Raw genomic sequence first — 23,017 nt, 5'->3', positions numbered from 1 at the left:
GAAACTAGAAGAACATGCTTTCACAAAGCGATCTTTTTTAGCACGCATCCTAGTGGTTCTTTCTTTGCACTCATCAATGGAAATTCTCATGGCTTTGAGAGACTCATTGATATCATGCTTAGGTGGAATAGATCTAAGTTTCAAAGAATCAACATCAAGAGAAATTCTATCCACATTCCTAGCCAACTCATCAATCTTAAGCAATTTTTCTTCAACCAAAGCATTGAAATTCTTTTGCGAACTCATAAATTCTTAACACAAGTCTCAAAATCACAGGGCATCTTATTAAAATTTCCATAAGATTTGTTGTAGGAATTACCCTAATTATTAGAGGAATTATTAGGAAACGGCCTAGAATTAAAGTTTCCTCTATACGCGTTGTTACCAAAATTGTTCCTACCAACAAAATTCACATTCATAGATTCATTATTATTCTCAATCAAAGTGGACAAAGGCATGTCATTAGGATCAGAAGAAACACTTTTATTAGCAAAGAATTTCATAAGTTCATCCATCTTTCCACTCAAAACATTAATCTCTTCAATCGCATGAACATTTTTACTAGTGGATCTTTCGGTGTGCCACTGAGAATAATGAACCATAATATTATCTAGGAGTTTAGTAGCTTCTCCTAAAGTGATTTCCATAAAAGTGCCTCCCGCGGCCGAATCTAAAAGATTTCTAGAAGCAAATTCAATCCGGCATAATTTTTTTGCATAATCATCCATAAATTCAAACCATGTGTAGGGCAATTATGTATCATTAATTTCATCCTCTCCCAAGCTTGTGCAACATGTTCATGATCAAGTTTCTTAAAATTCATAATATCGTTTCTAAGAGAGATGATCTTACACTATTGCAGGATGCTGCTAACGCGACACTACGATTAGAGACCCTTCAAGAAACTGTGTGCGATGCCATAATCGCAAACGTTGCCGTATGAAAACTGTCAGAAATGTGTAAAACGTTTGTGATGACGGATGCATCAAACACGGTTCAGGTTAGTTGCGTGTGCGATGAAGGGCATACAGTTCAGTTCAATGAACTGTTTGCGATGAGGAGGAACAATAGAAACAGGCAGCCAGATGGAGGCGTGTGTGATATACAGCATACGGTTCACTCGGATGAACTGTTTGTGATTAGGCAACACAAAAGAAACGGTCAGCCAGATCAAAGGTGTGTGCGATGTACAGCATACGGTTCACTCGGATGAATTGTTTGTGATTAGGCAAGAGAACAGAAACGGTCAGCCAGATCAAGGTGTGTGTGATTGAGGGCATACGCTTTAGAAGGATTAATTCTTTGCGATTAGGCAACAGAACAGAAACGGGTAAGCCAGATCAAAGTCTCTGCGATTGAAGGCATACACTTCACATGGATGAACTGTTTGCGATTAGCCACAACAAACTGAAACAGTAAGATAGATCAACGTGTGTGCGCTAGACGGGCACACCCATTCTATTTAAAAGACGTGTGCTCACATTGCCTATTGCGGTGCACCCTATGGTGCAAACGCCACGTACGCGGCCGAGAAGGCGTACGTGCCCACGTTACGCCTTTCGGGAATAGTGCCGCACTTATAACCGTCAGTAAATTTTGAGCATGCATCCCGTCACATTCCAAATTGCAAACCTGTTCACACCGATCAAAACCTAAACGGTTTCCCACTTAGGAGCGTATTACTACGCGGTTATAAATACTACTACTCCAAGATGTCTGCACATTCCTCCTCAACTCCTCATCCGCAAAAAGTCAAAAACAAACAAGTAATTCATCATCGTTCCCTTGCGTCCGCCATGGCCAGCGTGAGTTCTGGGTCGAGAGATTGCGACCAGGGAGAGGCGAGCCTGGAAGCGGGAGCATGAGAGATGTCCCACCTCACCACGATAGCAGCCAACATGTCCCGCCGCACGGCCGTAGCAGCAGAGAGGTCCCGCCGCGCCGCCGAAGCAGCACGGAGGACCCGCCGCGCCGTCAATGCAGCGGACTGGTCCGGCCGTGCCGTGGAAGCAGAAGAGATGTCCCGCCGCGCCGCGAATGCAGCAGAGAAGTCCTCCCTTGCCGTGGCGGCCTGGGAAAATGCCTCGCGGACAGGCGAGGACTCTTACAGGCGCATGCATGCCCTCGTCCATAGGCAGATGGATCAGATCTCCAGGTGGGCGAGGTTGCAGGATGACCTGCAAGCCTCATTTGAACAGTCTACCGACGTCATCCGGCAACTAAATGAGAGCAATGCAAAGCTCCGGGCCAAGCGCAACCTGCTGAGGGCGAAGATCGTCGGAAGTGCGGAGCAGCAGGAGCAGACCACTGCCTTGTTGAAGAGGACTGGCGTCATCGTGGAGAAACTTATGGACGAGAATAACAAGCTGCGCATCGAGCGTAGAAGGCTGGTGGAGGAATCCGTGGATGCTCTCAAGCAGCATCTTGAGGACAAGAAAGAGCTCGTCGCCACTCGCCGCGGAGACTAGTTCCCGCGGCCTGCAGCAACACATCAAGAAAGTAGAGATCAGCGAGCCAGATCGTTGTCTTCCTTCTTCTTTTGCCCTTGTGTATTTCGGGCGTTTCCGAATGTGGCTTTTTTTATTATGTTTCTAAATATGTAAGACAATTATTATCCACTATCATCGTCCTTATATTCATCATGCTTGCTATAAGTCGCAGTCGATGCTATATAGGTCCGTCGGATCTTACATGAAGATCCGTGCAAAACTTTCTTTTTAGATTTTCATTTTTCTCTCTTAAATCTCAGTCCAGTGAGACATATAGCCACGCCGTAGAATAGGTGCTCGGGCGCCATTAATGGAGAAGTTGGGAAAGAGGTGTGCGGCGGGTAGCGGTCAAAGGGCTCTCCTCCCGATGAGCACGCGCAGGGGTCTGATCGCACGCCTCCCGTACTCAAATAGCTACCCCGCATGGCACCTCCTAGCCAATAAAAAAGGGGACGCGTGGCCGCACGTAATTGGTAAGTCGAACGCCCACGGTTTCAATAATACTTGTGTTTCCGATTTGTAGCGTGACAGCACTTTTTCCAAAATGACTTTGTTGATTGTTAATGTGTGGGCCTTCGCAAATCGGACAGAAAAATTACCACAACATGTTGGTGCCATGTCATGAGACCATGCCAAGTTTCATGATTTCCAGGCGTGTTTTGGAATTACCGGAATTAAAAAACCAAGTTTCTCAATATTTCCGGCCGAGCCACGACGCCCAGATGTTTGAATTTCACTCCCATCTCTTGCATGGGACCTAGAAATTTACCCAAAGACACACATGTGATTTTTCAAACAACTTTGGTGCACTGGAGCATGTGATTGTAGTTCAAATTTGAATTATGCACATTTAATGCCCAGAAACTCAATTAATGTACAAAAAAGGTGAAACGAGCCCCGAATAATTCCAAAATTTAGCACGGTACTTATATTTGGTCTAATCTGGCTGTGTAGAAAAATAAGGTGGGAGAAGGCAGTGTACGTATGTCGTTTCGCACACGGAGGTGACACGTTCCCTCTTGGAACCACGAGCCTTCTCGAGGGAAGCTCCGGTTTGCAAGAAGCTTACACCAAAGCTTGTCCCAATTCGGCCAAAAATATTACCGCAGCATGTTGGGGCCATGTCATGACACCATGCCAAGTTTCCTGATTTTCAGGCGTGTTTTGGAATTACAGGAATTAAAAAACCAAGTTTCTCAATCTTTCCGGCCGAGCCACGATGCCTAGATGTATGAATTTCACTCCCATCTCTTGCATTGGACCTACAAATTCACCCAAGGACACACATGTGATTTTTCAAACATCTTTGGTGCACTGGAGCATGTGCTTGTAGTTCAAATTTGAATTATGCACATTAAATGCCCAGAAACTCAATTAATGTATGAAAAAGGCGAAACGAGCCCGGAATAATTCCAAAATTTAGCACGCTACTTCTATTTGGTCTAATCTGGCTGTGTAAAAAAATAAGACGGGAGAAGGCAGTGTACGTAAGTCGTTTCGCACACGGAGGTGACACGTTCCCTCTCGGAACCACGAGCCTTCTTGAGGGAAGCTCCGGTTTGCAAGAAGCTTACACAAAAGCTTGTCCCAATTCGGCCAAAAATATTACCACAGCATGTTGGTGCCATGTCATGAGACCATGCCAAGTTTCATGATTTTCAGGCGTGTTTTGGAATTACAGGAATTAAAAAACCAAGTTTCTCAATATTTCCGGTCGAGCCACGACGCCCGGATGTTTGAATTTCACTCCCATCTCTTGCATGGGACCTAGAAATTCACCCAAGGACACACATGTGATTTTTCAAACAACTATCATGCACTGGAGCACGTGCTTGTAGTTCAAATTTGAATTATGGACATTAAATGCCCAGAAACTCAATTAATGTATAAAAAGGCCAAATGAAGACGGAATAATTCCAAAATTTAGCACGATACTTCTATTTGGTCTAATCTACCTGTGTAAAAAAATTAAGGCGGGAGAAGGCAGTGTACGTATGTCGTTTCGCACACAGAGGTGACACGTTCCCTCTCGGAACCAGGAGCCTTCTTGAGGGAAGCTCCGATTTGCAAGAAGCTTACACCAAAGCTTGTCCCAATTAGGCCAAAAAATTTACTGCAGCATGTTGGTGCCATGTCATGACACCATGCCAAGTTTCATGATTTTCAGCCGTGTTTTGAATTTACAGGAATTAAAAAACCAAGTTTCTCAATCATTCCGGCTGAGCCACGACACCCAGATGTTTGAATTTTATTCCCATTTCTTGCATGGGACCTATAAATTCACCCAAAGACACACATGTGATTTTTTAGCAAACTTTGGTGCATTGGAGCATGTGCTTGTAGTTCAAATTTGAATTATGCACATTAAATGCCCAGAAACTCAAATAAAGCATAAAAATGCCAAACGAACCCGGAATAATTCCAAATTTAAACACGACACTCATGTACTTGTTGCATGTTCATTGTACGTAAATGTTCCAGCAATTCAAACACCATCCTTTCCCTCTGTAACACCATTTTGTCTTTCAAAACATAATGAAAAAATCAGGTATACCACAAACAATTTACTAGAAAGAATCGTGTGGGATGCGATGTAAAATATCTTGGCGCACCGTCCTGTCTGGCTTACGCAGGAAGCTTCGTCGTCTACAGTCCAGCGCCCCTGCTTGAACCACACTTGCGCGCCAGTTTCTCGCGGCACCGAGCAAAATTGTTTTGCCACCGCGGAAATATCTATCTCCCCGCCCCCTCCCTCCTACCAAAAGCCACATTTCCACTATTCCTCCTTGCTTTCCAAGTTCAAACCTTCACTGCTGCTTACTGGCAGCTCAGCCTCCTCCCTGGCGACCCTTCTTCTTTCAGCACCGCCTCCTCGCCGGCTACCCTTCTTCTTGCAGCGCCGCCTCCTCGCATGCGACCCTTCTTCTTGCAGCGCCGCCTCCTCGCCGGCGACCCTTCTTCTTGCTGCGCGGCCTCCTCGCCGCCGACCCTTCTTCTTGTTGTGCGGCCTCGTCGATATGGTCAGGTAATCCACACCCCACCCACACCATCCTCCTCCTTTCCCGTCCCACATGCCCCTACTGACGGAGCGACACCTTCCAACGAAATCACTGCCCCCCTCCTCCAATTAAGCGCCGCCCACAGCCATTTTACACGCAGTATAACGTGGAGCTGAGTAGCATGCGGCCGCACGCGCGAATGAGGTCGCTATGGCTAACATGCGTGTCGACCGCCATATCTTGGAGGAGCACCTCGTCTTCGAGGCCACCGTCGACACCGCCGCACGGTTGTCTACTTTAAAATACAGTTCGTGATGTTTTCTCGAGGCCACCGCCAGTGCCTTCTAGTGATTTGTCTTCTGTAATGTTAATATGCAATCTGATGTTCAGTTAACAGTTTGGTCCTCTGAAATGTAATGTTCAGTTAACACTTTGGTCCAACACTTGCTACATTTCGTAGTACTGTTCTCAAGCATTCTTTGTTTTGTTAACTGTCTTATCTTCTAGTACATGTTTCTATTCTGCAATGTCGTGCTCAGTTAACTATTTTGGTTCATTTGGTCTGCTGTCCATTTAATTGTTTGGTTCAGTTCTGCAATTTGATTTTCATTTGCTGTGGGTAGAATTTTGTATTGTTATGCATGTGACACCAATCGAATTTGGCTGTACTCAATACATATTCTACTGATAGTATGGCAACTCTCAGTTAACCTGATCAAGATCTTCCTTATGCGTGTTGCAGGGAAACAATGGGAGACACTTCGGTTTACCATCGAGGTTTGTTCAAGCAGGGTCCTTTGGCTAATAGCATATTATTGTGGAGTTGTAGGAATCATTCTAATATTTAGGTTTCTTACAATTTAGTCTTGCACATGTAGGTCCTGCTGTCAGAGGCTTAGACCCACTGTTCGACCCATTTTGCATATGGGGAAATGAGATGTCCATGAATATCAGTCAAGTCAGAAACTCAGAAAGATTGCTAGGATGAAGAAACTTGCGACGAATAATAGCAAGATCTTTGTTTGCACAATGAAGAAGACATCAGTCAACTATAGGATGGTACCAACTCTTTTACCTTGTTTTTACCCCTTGCGCCATTTCAAAATTTACAACAGCGATTTATGAATAGCTTTGTTTTCAGTTCTTTTCAAAGCAGTTCACCGATGATTACCTCTCAAACCACCTGCATGGTCAAGAGGTGAGGAAGATATTCATTCAACACCCACGGTACAATATTGAAGTCTTGCTGAAGAGGACGAAGGTTGGGCGGGCAATTATCCATAGCCACTGGCCTAAAGTTGCAAGGACATTCAACATCACTGAAGGCTCAATATTTGCCTTCCGCTTCTGCAGTTTCCCAGATGAGATTCATCTGTCTATTTACCGTGTATGATGCTACTTTCAAAAGGTTTTTGATGCTGCATCTGAAGCTTGGTGCTGCTGTGTAATGGGGTAACTGAGTGCCGAAGCTATCTGATGTAATTCGATTATGAAATCCCGGTTGCTTTTATACGGATATGAAATATCTGGCGTGTTTTATAAGAAATATCAGTTTGATTAGTACATGGATTATCAATAATAGGCTAATTACCCTGCTTATTGGGGTTTTCTATTGCAAACAGTTACTCAGACAGCACCGTGGGCGATGAACTCAAACAACCCGCACGGTTTCTAGAAAGTAGGCGTGTTCGATCAACTAACAATCACACATAGCTTCCGGCAGCGAACTGTTTGCGTTAGGCCACCTTGCACACATGTTTCCACACAAAGAACTGTGTGGGATGTACATACCTACGGAAATGATTTTCTGGGATTCACCGTGTGGGATGTACATACCTACGGAAATGATTTCTGGGATTCACCGTGTGGGATGAACATACCTACGGAAATGATTTCTGGGATTCACCGTGTGGGATGTATATACCAACGGAAATGATTTCTGGGATTCACCATGTGGGATGTACATACCTACGGAAATGATTTCTGGGATTCACCGTGTGGGATGTACATACCTACGGAAATGATTTCTGGGATTCACCGTGTGGGATGTACATATCTACGGAGATGATTGGGTTTCCATGCCTCGCTCGATCGCCTGGGTCCCACGAGGGCCTATCCCCGACGATTTCTGGGTCGTGTGGGAAGGACCCCCCTATCGCCCACACTCACTTGGCGACGGTTCCAAATGCCGTCGCGGAAAGGGGTTTTAAACCGTTTGTTTAGGACCGGCGCGCACCAGTGTTAGTGGGAGGAAAATACTTAGAGATAAAAGCATCTTTGCACTTATTCCATGAATCAATACTATTTTGAGGCAAAGAAGAGAACCAAGTTTTAGCACGATCTCTAAGAGAAAACGGAAATAGCTTCAGTTTAACAATATCATTATCCACATCTTTCTTCTTTTGCATATCGCACAAATCAACAAAGTTGCTTAGATGGGTAGCGGCATCTTCACTAGGAAGACCAGAAAATTGATCTTTCATAACAAGATTCAACAAAGCTTCATTAATTTCACAAGATTCAGCATCGGTAATAGGAGCAATCAGAGTGCTAATATAATCATTGTTGTTGGTATTGGAAAAGTCACACAATTTAGTATTATCTTGAGCCATCGTGACAAACAATCAATCCATTACACAAGCACACAAGAAGCAAGCGAAAAGAGGTGAACGGAAGAGAGGCAAAGAAAAAGGCAAAGGTTTTTGAAAATCGTTTAGAAGTGGAGGAGAGGAAAACGAGAGGCGAATGGCAAATAATGTAATGCGAGGGAGAAGAGTTTGTGATGGGTACTTGGTATGTCTTGACTTGAGCATAGATCTCCCCGGCAACGGCGCCAGAAATCCTTCTTGCTACCCCTTGAGCATGTGTTGGTTTTCCCTTGAAGAGGAAAGGATGATGCAGCAAAGTAGCGTAAGTATTTCCCTCAGTTTTTGAGAACCAAGGTATCAATCCAGTAGGAGATAACACGCAAGTCACCTAGTACCTGCACAAACAATCAAGAACCTTGCAACCAACGCGATAAAGGGGTTGTCAATCCCTTCACGGTCACTCGCAAAAGTGAGATCTAATAAAGATAGTAAGATAAATATTTTTGGTATTTTGTTGTATAGATTGGAAAGTAAAGATTGCAAAATAAAATAAATAGGAAACTAGAATTATAGATCGGAAACTTATATGATGTAAAGTAGACCCGGGGGCCATAGGTTTCACTAGTGGCTTCTCTCAAGATAGCATGTATTACGGTGGGTGAACAAATTACTGCCGAGCAATTGATAGAAAAGCGCATAATTATGAGAATATCTAGGCAATGATCATGAATATAGGCATCACGTCAGTGTCAAGTAGACCGAAACAATTCTGCATCTACTACTATTACTCGACCGCTATCCAGCATGCATCTAGAGTGTTAAGTTCATAAGAACAGAGTAACGCATTAAGCAATATGACATGATGTAGAGGGATAAACTCAAGCAATATGATATAAACCCCATCTTTTTATCCTCGATGGCAACAATACAATACATGCCTTGCTGCCCCTACTGTCACTGGAAAAGGACACCGCAAGATTGAACCCAAAGCTAAGCACTTCTCCCATTGCAAGAAAGATCAATCTAGTAGGCTAAACTAAACCGATAATTCGAAGAGACTTGCAAAGATATCAAATCATGCATATAAGAATTCAGAGAAGAACCAAATATTATTCATAGATAATCTTGATAATAAATCCACAATTCATCGGATCTCGGCAAACACACCGCAAAAGAGTATTACATCGAATAGATCTCCAAGAACATCGAGGAGAACTTTGTATTGAGAACCAAAGAGAGAGAAAGCCATCTAGCTAATAACTATGGACCCGAAGGTCTGTGGTAAACTACTCACACTTCATCGGAGAGGCTATGGTGTTGATGTAGAAGCCCTCCATGATCGATTCCCCCTCCAACAGAGTGCCGGAAAAGGCCCCAAGATGGGATCTCACAGGTACTGAAGGTTGCGGCAGTGGAAAAGTGGTTTCGTGGCTCCCTCTGATGTTTCTAGGTTATAAGAGTATATATAGGCAAAAGAAATATGTTGGTGGAGCTCCGAGGGGCCCACGAGGGTGGGGGCGCGCCCTCCTGCCTCATGGCCGCCTCGCGGAGTTCCAGACTTCAACTCCAACTCTTCTGGATTGCTTTCATTCCAAGAAAGATCATCGCGAAGGTTTCATTCCATTTGGATTCCGTTTGGTATTCCTTTTTTGCAAAACACTGAAATAGGCAAAAAATATAAACTAGCACTCGGCCTTCGGTTAATAGGTTAGTCCCAAAAATAATATAAAAGAGCATATTAAAGCCCATTAAACATCCAAAACAGATAATATAATAGCATGGAACAATAAAAATTGTAGATACGTTGGAGACGTATCATACATCACCCACGGCAGGCAGCGGGTGAGGCAGCGAGCGAGATGGTGCAGGAGACTCTCCGGCGGCGCTGACGAGCTCGGCGATGCGGTCCAGCCAGTCCTCGTAGAGGTCGTCGGTGGGCGGTAGGGCAGGAGATCGCGCGCCATGAGCAACGCAACCTGCACGTTCGCCAGACCTCGACGAGCATGGGAAGATGAAGCGGCCGGAGTCAGCGACGGGGTGGCGGTGCGGCCGTCCCGCCGCACAGAAGGATGCAGCAATGAAGCCTGCTGCTCATGGCCCGCAGAGCCGATGGTGGCGTTCGCCACTGGTGATGGGGGACGGCGAGGGCAGTCGTCGCCCGCCGGTGCCGTCTGAGCAACGCGGGCGCCAAGGGCGGCCCGGCGCTCAGCACGAGCTCGATGAGCGTCAGCCATGGGGACGGCGAAACGGTGGCGAATCGACTAGAGGAAGAAAGGCTCCGATGCACCCCTACCTAGCATGCCAAATGTTAGATTTCGGGTTCCGTAGACCCTTGAGAGGTTCGAACTCTAGGGTGTGTGCGAAGAACTCAACCTCCCCAGTCTGCCTACTTCCCAATCTCACGGCCTAGCTCGACGAACTCAAAGGAAAGGGGACACAGCAGTTTACCCAGGTTCGGGCCACCTTGCGGTGTAAAACCCTACTCTTGCTTTGTGGTGGATTGGCCTCGACAGGCTGAGCATGAACTAGTACAATGGGAGAACAACCTCAGGAGGAGGCGTGTTCTTGTGATCCGGTGAGTTGGTGAGTGTGAGGATGGAATGGATTCGATCCGCCCCTCTCTACGGTGGTGGCTAAGCCCTATTTATAGCGGCCTTTTTCCTCTTCCCAAATGAAGGCGGGAAGGGATCCACAACGGCCAAATTTGAAGGGAGACAACTAGTACAAGTTATCTTGACAAAAGTAGTCTTCGCCTACAAAAGCCTCTGGTCGTGACGCCGTGGTGGGCTCGGCGATGACCTCTGTCCTGCCATCCTGGCAGTCTTGGTCTTGTTGCACCGGAATGGAAACCTTTGGCTGATGCCTCGGGACTCCGCGCCTGCGCTTGCCTCTTTAGCACCAAAGAGGAAACTGCTGCACTACGCCCGCCGGCGCCCGTCTGGCCTTGGTCGTCATGGCTCACGTCATCCAAAGCCTCGCGAGGTGAGGCTTGCATAGAAATCTCTGCTCCTCGGGAGCCAGCCTGAGGAGGCCGCTCCTCATGGAGGTCTTGGTGTTGTCCGCCTCGCGAGGGTCTTGAGTTGTTGATGCTGAAGCTGGGCCGTACCAGGCCGTCGATGAAGCCACGCCGTGGACCGCAGGCAGGCAAGTCTGGGTACCCGTGTTCCTAGAACACAGGCATCATCGTCTTCCTATGGGTTGATGTCGACGCCATCCTCTTCTCCAGGGAGCCTCCTCCTATAACGCCCACGATGCGGCTATATCTCCCACGTGTCGAGGCACGACTTAGAGGCATAACCGCATTGTGGTTTTGTCGCAAGAAGGGTCATCTTCACACAATCCCATGTAATGAACAAGAATGGGATAAAGAGTTGGCTTACAATCGCCACTTCACACAATACATAAATAAATCATACATCAATCAGAGAACACACATAGGTCCGACTACGTAACCAAAAGAAAAGAAGACAACCCCAAATGCTAGATCCCTGATTGTCCCAACTGGGCTCCAGTACTGATCATCAGGAAATGAAACATAGTAATGACCAAGTTCCTCGTCGAACTCCCGTTAGAGCTCGGTTGCATCGCCTGCACTGGTATCATCGGCACCTGCAACTGGTTGGAAGTATCTGGTGAGTCACGAGGACTCAGCAATCTCACACCCGCGAGATCAAGACTATTTAAGCTTAAGGGTAGGAAAGGGGTAGTGAGGTGGAGCTGCAGCAAGCACTAAGCATATATGGTGGCTAACATACGCAAATAAGAGCGAGAAGAGGAGCAACGGAATGGTCGTCAACTAGTAATGATCAAGAAGTGATCCTGAACTCCTACTTACGTCAAACATAACCCAAAACCGTGTTCACTTCGCGGACTCCGCCGAAAAGAGACCATCACGGCTACACATGCGGTTGATGCGTTTTAATTAAGTCAAGTGTCAAGTTCTCTACAAACGGATATTAACAAATTCCCATCTGCCACATAACCGCGGGCACGGCTCTCGAAAGTTTATACCCTGCAGGGGTGTCCCAACTTAGCCCATTATAAGCTCTCACGGTCAACGAAGGATATTCCTTCTCCCGGGAAGACCCGATCAGTCTCGGAATCCCGGTTTACAAGACATTTTGACAATGGTAAAACAAGACCAGCAAAGCCGCCCGATGTGCCGACAAATCCTGATAGGAGCTGCACATATCTCGTTCTCAGGGCAACACTGGATGAGACATCCTTCGAGTAAAACCAGACCTCGAGTTTCCATGAGGGGGCCCCGCAGTCTACTCAGTTCGGACCAGCACTTAGAGAAGCACTGGCCCGGGGGGGTTAAAATAAAGATGACCCTTGAGTCTGCAGAACCCAAGGGAAAAGGGGATAGGTGGTAGCAAATGGTAAAACCAAGGTTGGGCCTTGCTGGAGGAGTTTTATTCAAAGCGAACTGTCAAGGGGGTCCCATAAATCACCCAACCGCATAAGGAACGCAAAATCAAGGAACATAACACCGGTATGACGGAAACTAGGGCGGCAAGAGTGGAACAAAACACCAGGCATAAGGCCGAGCCTTCCACCCTTTACCAAGTATATAGATGCATTAATTAAATAAGAGATATTGTGATATCCCAACAATATCCATGTCCCAACATGGAACAAACTTCATCTTCACCTGCAACTAGCAATGCTATAAGAAGGGCTGAGCAAAAGCGGTAACTTAGCCAAACAACGGTTTGCTAGGAAAGGATGGTTAGAGGCTTGACATGGCAACATGGGAGGCATGATATAGCAAGTGGTAGGTAGCGCAGCATAGCAATAGAGCGAACAACTAACAAGCAAAGATAGAAGTGATTTCGAGGGTATGGTCATCTTGCCTGAGATCCCGCAAGGAAGAAGAACGAGTCCATGAAGAAGACAAACGGATGTAGTCGAACGAATCCTCACAACTCCGGAAGGAAACCGAAGCTAACGAGAGAAGCAACCCGGAAAGAAACAATCAACATGGTAAACAACCAAGCATAATCATGGCATGATGCACAATCAAGTATGATGCATGTCCGATTTAATGAGGCATGGCATGGCAAAATGCAACAAACAATACTACAAATTAAGTGGAGCTCAATATGCAACGAGTTGAATATTGACGAAACACCACATCAAATATTTAGTTCTCTCTCGTTTGTGTACCCAACAATATTAAATGTTGATTAACATGGCAAGAGGGTGAAGCATAAATAAATTAACTATTTAGGCAAGTTTAAATGAGGCCGGAACAACAAACAACAATTCCGGAAAATCCTCATGTCCAGATTTTAGATTAGGTACTGTTCTGCCCTAAACACAATTTTAATGTTGTTAAACAGCAAAATAAATTACACCATGTTAAACTAGGCATTTTTCTACCCCATTTACATGTAAAGTTTATTAAATTTGGAGCTACGGTTAATTAGTTAGGAAATAAATCATTTTGGCATGGCATTTGAGCAAATTTAACCAAACAGCAATTTAAACATTTTAAACATGGATGAAAGCAGCATATTATGAAACTAGATGAAATTCTAGACATTTTACATATATACTTTGTTTAATTCTGATGCATGGTTCTTGAGTTATTAAATGCATGAACAAGAGGGTTTTTCTGTAAAACAGCGTTCTCTGGATAATTAGGAAATTCACTGATAGGAAAAAAAATAGCAGCGGGCTGAATCTGGAGCACTGCTGGGCTGAACAGAGAGAAGGGGCTGGGGGTGCTGCTCCATGGGCCTCAGCCCAGAACTGTGGAGAGGTAGCAGCAGGCCGACAGGATGCAGCTGCTGGGTCGGCTCGCGGGACGCGGCCCAGGTGCTGGCGTGGCGCGGTCAACGCGCGGGACAAGCGAACTGCTGCTGCTCTCGTTACTGAAGAACAGAGGAGGGAGCAGGTTCAAGCGCCGGCGGCTGGGCATGATGGACTTCGGCGTTGTGGGCGCAAGGAACGGATGGAGGAGCATGCTCCCGTCCAGATCCAGCCGGATCGACGGCGAGGCGGGACGCAACGATGGCGGCCATGGCGCCGTGGAGAAGTTCCTGGAGAGGGAGAGAGAGGTTACGGTGAGGAGAGAATAGAGCAGAAGGGAGAGGTGAAGGGCAGGGCGTTGTGACCTGGTCCTGCTGCAGGGGTCGACGGGGTACGGTCCAGGTGGCTGGGCTCGCCGGAGCTCGGACGGGTGACACGGCGGTGAGATCCAGGCGCGGGGGCTCCTGTGCAGCACGGGTGCCCGCCTCCTGGTGGCTTGCACGGGCTGCAGAAGGGAGGCGCGGGGTCGCGAGGCCAAGGCAGGGGAACGGCAAGGTGGTGGCTGCCCCTGGGATCGAGCCGAGAAGGGAGAGGAGGCACGGCCTCGGGCGTCTGGAAAACTGCGAGGACGACCGGAGCAGAGGAGGAGGAGACGGGCTGGCGTGGGGAGGCTCGCTGTTGGGCTGTTGCTGCGGGCTCGAGGAGAAGCAGAGGAGGCCGCGAGACGAGGTGGCTCTGGTCGCCGGTGGAGCTGGGCGAGGGGACGAGGTGATGGCGACTCCGGCAGCGCAGCTGCTACGGGTTGGAGCTGGGGCCTCCACGGCGGCGCTACGAGGCCAACAGAGAGAGAGAGCAGCGTGAGAGAGAGAAAAAGAGAGAGCAAATGGGGAAGGAAGGGAGCAGGACACGGCGGGGATCTCATCTCTGGTGAGGTTGTTGCTGATGTTGCTAGGACGGCAGGGACACAAGGCCATGGGCGCTCGTGTTCGTGGAGGCAGGGAAGCTTGGAGCCTCGGGCAAGAGACAGAGGGAGCTGGTGATTGGAGCAACGGGGAATCGAGGGAAGAGGGTGGAGGCAGTTGCTGGTTGGATCGGGAGGAGATCCCGAGGAAGGTGGAGGCTGGTCGGGGAAGGATCCCGATGGAGTGGGTGGCGGCGCAAATGAGGGGAATAGGGTTATGCTAGGGTTGGACTGATATTTATATCAGATGAGTTTAGGTTAGGGGATATCACGACCCTACGATCGGAATCGGACGGCTGAGAAAAAATAGGTTAGGAAGTCCAATCAAGAAAACGGAGATGTTTTATAGATGTTAGGAGATGATCTGAACCCAACGGTAACGATAGTCCTGTTCGGGTTCGAGAGAGTTTTCGGACGCGTGCGAGGGGTTGATGCACTGTGCAAAGAGGGGTTAGGCGGACGAGGTCAAGTGTGTGGTTGGACTGACATTGGTCAAAGAAGACAAACGAGCTGACGACATGCCACGGAGACAAGGAGAGAGGCGGCAACTACGAACGGTTACGAGTTTTATGAAAACATGCGGATGCAATGCGGATGATACGATGATGAATGCAACAAACAAATAAATCACACGATGAAACTCGAAAAACATGGAAGGCGTCTGGAGCGTCGGTCTCGGGGCGTTACACCTCCCCTCCTCCACCCGAGCACACTTGTCCACCAAAGTGTAAAGATCTTTCACAGTCTTGGGCAATCGGACGTTCGTCTTGGAATGAATCTGATGATTGCGCACGTTGGACTGGAATGCAGCTATCACAGCTGCCGGGTGAATGTCTGGAATATTTCTGCGGAATCGGTTGAACCTTTGCATGTACTTCCGCAGAGTCTCTCCTTCCTTCTGCAGGAGAAGCTGCAAATCGCTAGGCCGCCCTGGTTCTTGATGGCCGCCTGTGAAGGCGCGAATGAACTCATGGCACAGGTCAGCCCAGGTCGAAATGGAGTTCTCCGGCAAGTGCATCAGTGAAGACCTCACATTTGGCTTGAGCGCCAAAGGGAAGTAGTTGGCGAAAACCTTCTCATCTCTTCCCTTGGAAACTTGAACAACGATGGTGTAGATGCTCAAGAACTCTGCCGGGTTTATCCTTTGATCATACTTCTCTTGTATCTCTGGCTTGAACGTATGAGCAGACGGCCAACGGACTTGCCGCAGCTCTCGGGTGAAGGCAGGGCACCTAGCCTCAAAAGGTAGTCACCCACCTTCACTGAGCGCAGGCTCATCGATGTTGTGGCTGTCGTGCCTGTCGGACTGGTGGTGGTTGTCGCGGCGCCGCTCGACAGCGATGCGCGCGCCTTCCCTCTGCCTGTCCTCCAGGGCTCGCCATTGGCCTTGGCGCGCTCGAGGGTCAGATGAGGCCATCGAGACGTCATCGAGCTCTTGGTTGCATGGCTCCCGCGCTGGATGCCGTGGAGGGGACTGCACCATAGGTGTGGCCCCTTCCGCACGGCCAGCACCATGGGCCATCGTCGTTGCCTGGGGAGGCCGTGGCAGGCTAGCTCGCTGTGATCCTCCCGCCTCAGCGAAACCAATCAGGCTCTGAATGGTGGCCCTCCACTCATCCATTTGATTGGCTGCCAGCGGAAATCTCAACAGCAGATGGGCCCGCACCATGGCCTCCGAAGCGGTGCTTGGCATGGATGTCGATGAAGATCGTAATGTCGTCAGGCTCTTGATGGTGCCGGTAATGGTCGCGTCGTGTTCTCGTTGTCGTGAGCCAGCTGCTTGGATGGTGTGGTGATGAGGTGGAGGCGCCTGAGGACCAGTGACTCTGTTCGGTGCATTGGCTGGGTCAGCTCGATCGATCTGGAAGTGGCGCGTGTCCTGCGGCCGTGCCCGCGATGGGGGCGGCTAGAGGATTGCGATTCACCCCAGAGCGAGTGCCACCGCTGCGGTTGTGTCCTTCGGCGGGGCGGAGAGGTGAAGAAGGAATAATATCTCTACGTGTACCTCGCGGAGCGTGGTCGCCAGGATGTTATCGGTGTCCTGGGAACGGGGGTACCCAGACTTGCCTGCCTGCGGCCCGTGCCGTGGCTCCATCAACGGCCTGGTACGGCCCAACTTCAGTAGCAACAACTCAGGACCCTCGCGAGGGGCCAAGCCTCGCGAGGAGGACGACACCAAGACCTCCCTGGGGGCAGCCTCACTAGGCTGGCTCCCGAGGAGCACAGATATCAATGCAAGGTGAACCTCGCGAGGTTCACATGACGTGAGCCATGATGACCAAGGCTAGGCAGGCGCCAGCGGGCGCAGTGTACCAGTTTCCTCTTTGGTGCTAAGGAGGCAAGCACAGGCGCGGAGTCCCAAGGAATCAAGCAAAGGTTTCCATTCCGGTGCAACGAGACCAAGACCGCCAAGATGGCAGGACGGAGGTCATCGCGGAGCCCACTGCAGCATCACCACCAGAGCCTTTTGCAGACGAAGACTACTTTTGTCAGGATAGCTTGTACTAGTTGTCTCCCTTCAAATTTGGCCGTTGTGGGATCCCTTCCCGCCTACATTTGGGAAGAGGACCAAGGCCGCTATAAATAGGACTTAGCCACCACCATAGTGAGGCATCTTGCATTGGTGCCATTCTACCCTGACCTCCTCAACAGCTCATCGAGCCCAAGAACACCTCACCTCCTGAGGCTGTTCCACCACTGTACTAGTTCATCCATAGCCCCTCGAGCCAATCCACCACAAAGCTGGAGTAGGGTATTACACCGCAAGGTGGCCCGAACCAGGATAAACCCACGTGTCTCTTGTTCTTTGGGTTCATCAAGCTAGGACGTGGGATCGTTTAGCGGGCATACTGGGAAGAGAGTGTTCTTCGTACGCACCCCAGAGTTCGAACCTCTCAAGGGTCTGCGGAACCCTGAATCCGACATTTGGCACGCCAGGTAGGGGTGCGCCGAAGCCTCTTTTCCGTCGGTCGACGCCCCGCCACTCCACCACTTCCATGGCTGATGCTCGTCGAGCCCGTGCTGAGCGCCGAGCCGCTCTCGCCGCTCGCATCACCCAGACGGCGCCCGTCGGCAGGCCTCCCCGTCATTCTCCGTCACCCGCCGCCAACGCCGGCACCGGCCCAATGGGAAACGAGCAGCAAGCTTCATCGCTGCACCCCTCTGTGCGGATGGACGGACGCACCGCCACCCCGTCGCTAACTCCGGCCGGCTTGTCGTCTCATGCTCGTCGCGGGCCCGCGGACGCGCAGGCTGTGCTGCTCATGGCGCGCGAGCTCCTATGCTATCGCCCCATCGACGACCTCTACGAGGACTGACTGGACCGCATCGCCGAGCTTGTCAGCGCCACTGGGGGCTCTCCTGCACCGTCCCTCTCGCTACCTCGCCCGCCTCCCGCCGCGGGCGACGTAGCCCATGGAGCGCCTCCACCACCTCCTCGTCAAGACGTCATCCTCAGGCTGAGACGCGCAGCCCCGCAGCGCGACCCACCGCGCAGGGCACGCGCGTGAAGAAGAGAGCTGCCAGGAGGTCCAGCGGCCGCGAGAGGATGCTCCCGCACTCCCGGAGCCAACATGTCAAGACCGCGCGCCACCTGCGGCGGCGGCGGATGGGTACCAAGACTAGGCTCCACCTCCACGACGAGCTCCAGTGACCACCGCGGGCTGCTGCGCCTTCATCCCTGAGCTGCGCAGCGTCGTGTGGCCCGGCAAGTTCAAGCCTGACCTGCCTCTACGCTACGACGGCACCCCCGACCCTGCTGAGTTCCTGCAGCTCTATGAGCTAAGCATCAAGGCGGCCAACAGCGACGAAAAGGTCATGGCAAACTGGTTTCCCATGGCTCTCAAGGACGGCGCGCACTCGTGGCTCCTAAACTTGCCCGCAGGATCGATCTCCTCCTGGGGCGAGATGCGCGAACGTTTCGTCGCCAACTTCCAGGGTACTCGCGACCGCCCGCCTACCGCGGGTGACCTGCGGCGCATCAAGGAGCAGCCAGGGGAAACCTTACAGAAGTACATCCAGCGCTTCAATGGCGTTCGCCTCAAGATTCCCAAGGTGACGGACGAGGCCATCATCTCAGCATTCTCTGATAGCGTCTGCGATGTCAAGATGAAGGAGGAGCTCGCCATACATGAGGACCTGTGCACGGCCGTGGAGATGTTCAACATGGTGACCAAGTGCGCGAGAGCTGAGGAAGGACGCCTCTCCCTTCTCGAGCTTCTAGCTGCCGACCCAGAAGATAAGAAGGCCAAGACCAAGGACGTGAAGCGCAAGGGGGCGGCCGTGCTCGCGGCTGAGCCAGAGATGAAGCGCGGCTGCGACCACCCAGAGTCATCCAAGGGCAGCCGCCCGTTCTGCGCCTTCCACAATGTACACAACCACAACACCAATGAGTGTCAAGAGCTCAGGGCCATCAGCGATGGGCTCTTCAGCCGACGCCCCGAGCGTAACGATTGAGGCTACGGCCGTGGAGGAGGCAGAAGTGGAGGGCGTTGGGACGACCGCGGCCCCCGCCAGGAGTGGCGCGGCCAGCCTTGTGAGGACCGCTGGCAGGGCCAACCTCGTGAGGGCGCCTGGAGGGACCAACCTCGCGAGGACCGTCCTTAGGGCAATGCTGGCCTTCCCCCGCTGCCTCCACCACCAAGAAGGAATGATGACCATCACCAGGACGAGGGGGCTGGGGGTTTCCATGAGCCTCGTGTCGTCGATTGCATCCTAGGCGGCGCTCAAGCCCTAGCCTCCCATCGTATCTTCAAGTAGTTCGCGCGTGAGGTGAACGCGGCCCTCCCCAGGCTTGAGGCGACGCATTCTCTCAGGTGGTCCAAGTACGCCATCACCTTCGACTCCTCCGACCAGCTCAAGTGCGCGGCCACAGCCAGCGCCCTCACGCTGCTCTGCTCGCCCGTCATCAGCAACGTGCTCATCACCAAGACACTCATCGATGGCAGTGCGGGACTCAATGTCCTCTCCGTCGAGACGTTCGACCGACTCCAGGTGCCCTATGACTAGCTGCAGCCTACCAAGCCCTTCTCAGGAGTGATCGACGGCTCCACCACCCCGATAGGGCAGATCCGCCTCTCTGTCACCTTCGGCCAGCGCGACAACTACCGCACCGAGATCATCAACTTCGACGTCGCCCACATCCGCCTGCCGTATAATGCCATCCTTGGGTATCCGGCCCTAGCCAAGTTCATGGTGGTGACCCACCACGGCTACAACGTCCTCAAAATGCCAGGGAATCGCGACATCATCACGATCGCTTGCGAGGAGAAGGACGCGGTGTGCTCCCTCGAGCGCGCCTACCAGGCTGCGGCGATTGAAGCCCCAGACAACGAAGGCGCCATCTACCCTCCTGACCCAGTCTCCAAGAAGAAGAAGTTGTTGCTCCGCCAAGAGCCTCAGGAGAGTGGTGTCTCCAGCCACACCACCTCAGGACCTGCGCCCATGGATGGGGCGCTTCCCTCCCTTGCATAGGAAGGCGCGCCCGGTGCCCTCCTCAGGCTGGGCTCGGAGGCTCTCTTCTGGAGGGCCTCTGACTTAGCCAACGTCACGAGGGAGGCGCTCGGGCACCACATGGAGGCATGCTTCATCGCACGCTTCCCTCATGAGGGCACAAGGCATGGGGTGCCTAGTGCCTAGGAGTTCATCACCAAGACGACCGAGGAGCTTCAAGAGGCAAGAGCCATGCACGGCAACCACCGCCCACCACCTGGCGCAGCTCCTTGTCCTGGCGAGGACGACGAGCTGCACGTCTGCGTCAACATCCCAGGGCTCAACAGGGTCGCATCCCAGGAGCGCTTCTGGCCTTCGCGCGTTGGTTGGTGCGAGGGTCCACCTCACAGCTATGTTCGCATGCCATTCGGCTTGCCGAACGCGGCTGTTACCTTCCAGCGTCGCTTGCAGAGCGTTTTGACGGCTCAGGAGGCCAGGCACCAGACGGGCCTGGCGGAGATGGCGATGGTTCCTCGCGAGCCCCGAGACCTCCAGAGCCTCCCAAGGTTCAGGACCCAGGCGGCTCGTGAGGAGCAACTCCTCCAGCGTGCGTCTTCGGCTACTTCAACATTCCCTCAGCAACGGTGCCAGGTGACATTTTCCGGTTCATTCAGTTGGGGGCACCCCTCGGGCTGCATTATCCCCAAGTCGCATGGGCCTGTCCTTGCGACGTGTATCTTTTGCATCTTTAATTTACCCTGTTGGGGGCGCCCCACAGGCTGCATCATCCCCAGGCCGCATGGGTCCGTCCCTGCGGCATGTATCGTTCTTGCATTTACCTGAACTAGTGTTACCTCCTTCTCCAAGATGATTTATGATTATCGGCTACTTGCCTACTGCCCCTCGCGGCCTCCCGCGTTGCTGACCGGCCTCCTGCTCATCCCACAACGGGGGCTACACATGCTGGCACGGCGCTTGTGCTTGGGTCCGTCCCTGCAATGGTGACAAATCTGAGAGGTCGAGCTCTGGCTCGCGGCCCGCCCCGCGTACGTCACCTCACCAGATCCTCAGTGCCTTCATCTTCTTGCGGATAGTTCAGCGTCAGGGCAGCAAACGCGATTATAATCTACAGTCTCCTCTCGAACTAACCCGCAGGCATCTCCGAAGCATAGCTACGGGTGGCCCCACCGGCTGCCCCCTTTTCATGCGATTCGCTTGCGCGTTAAGGGGGGCTCCTGAGCATCGCACCTCAGGAGCTCCTATTGACTCTCCAGCCCTCACCCCCTGGCCTTGACCATGGCATCGCAACCTGGCATACCAGCAGCGGCTGAGCCTCGCTCGAGGGTCGGCACCCGAGGATGCAGAGCATTTAGATGAGCGAGGAAGGGGGAAGCCAGCATGAGCCTTACCTAGTAACACCATTGCGGAAGCGCAAATCGGGCGCTGCACAGGGAATCACCTCGGGCTCGATAACATAAGTCACATATTCATGTTAGCGCGACGCCGCAGTTTGGAATTTTTGACTCTCGCAGCCTTGCTCCGGCAATGTCGCCTTCCTTTTCTGCCTTCGGGAAGCTGCTTGCACACCAAAGGGGACCTCTTGAGCATAGCACCTCGGGAGCTCTTACCGGACCTTGGGCTGCTCACCTCCTGGCCTTGACCACGGCATCGCGACCTGGCATACCAGCGACAGCTGAAGCTTGCCTGGGGACTGGGACCTGCCGGCGTAGAGCGCTAAGCTACCGCGAGGATGAAAAGGGGGGACAATGCCTAAGCAAGATACGCAACCACAACCTTATAGTAGGAATAATAAGCATTGGAGCAAAAGCATTACAGGTTCTTTACACACCCCCACGGGGTTCGTCCCGATTCCTCGCAGGGAACAAAAGAAGAAAACCTCAAGAAGCCCTGACTATAGACGTCGCCGCCGACGCCATCATCAACAGAGGGCCACGAGGGGCTGACCCCAACCCCATCCAGGTCATCGACGCCGATGGGCGGATGCCGCTGCCGCGCTCCGGGTGCGGCGAAAGCTCGGTGGCGCGTAGCTGTCATCGCTCATCTTCGGAGACTCGCTAGGCTCGGGAGAGTCGCTAGACTCCCAGGAGTCATCGCTGTTGCTGGAGGAGCTACCGGCAGGACCGGGGGGAAGGTTCGACGCCTGCTGCCGCGCCATCCCGGCGGCTTCCTCCAGGGCAGCACTCCAGGAGGCGACCTTCCTCATCGAAGACCTTGAAGAACAGCGTGGAGGCGCCGTCGTACTCGAAGTGGATGGCGAGGGCCCCCTCCGCACGGCAAGCACGGGCGACCTCGCCCCATCCTCGGGTCATGAAGATCTTGCCTTGGGGGACGACCTCGACTTCCGCCCCTGTGGCCAGGCTGCAGCACCAGGCATGCTGCAGTGCAACCTCTTGAGCACTGCGTTGGTTTTTCCCTTGAAGAGGAAAGGGTGATGCAGTAAAGTAGCGTAAGTATTTCCCTCAGTTTTTGAGAACCAAGGTATCAATCCAGTAGGAGACCACGCTCAAGTCCCTCGCACCTACACAAACAAATAAGAACCTCGCACCCAACGCAATAAAGGGGTTGTCAATCCCTTCACGGTCACTTACGAGAGTGAGATCTGATAGATATGATAAGATGATATTTTTGGTATTTTTATGATAAAGAGAAATAAAGATGCAAAGTAAAATAAAAGGCAATAGAAATAGCTAAGTGTTGGAAGATTAATATGATGGAGAATAGACCCGGGGGCCATAGATTTCACTAGTGGCTTCTCTCAAGAGCATAAGTATT

This window comes from Triticum aestivum, chromosome 2D, assembly GCF_018294505.1.
Source record: "Triticum aestivum cultivar Chinese Spring chromosome 2D, IWGSC CS RefSeq v2.1, whole genome shotgun sequence".
Lineage (NCBI taxonomy): Eukaryota > Viridiplantae > Streptophyta > Magnoliopsida > Poales > Poaceae > Triticum > Triticum aestivum.
Note: the sequence above shows the minus strand (reverse complement) of the source record.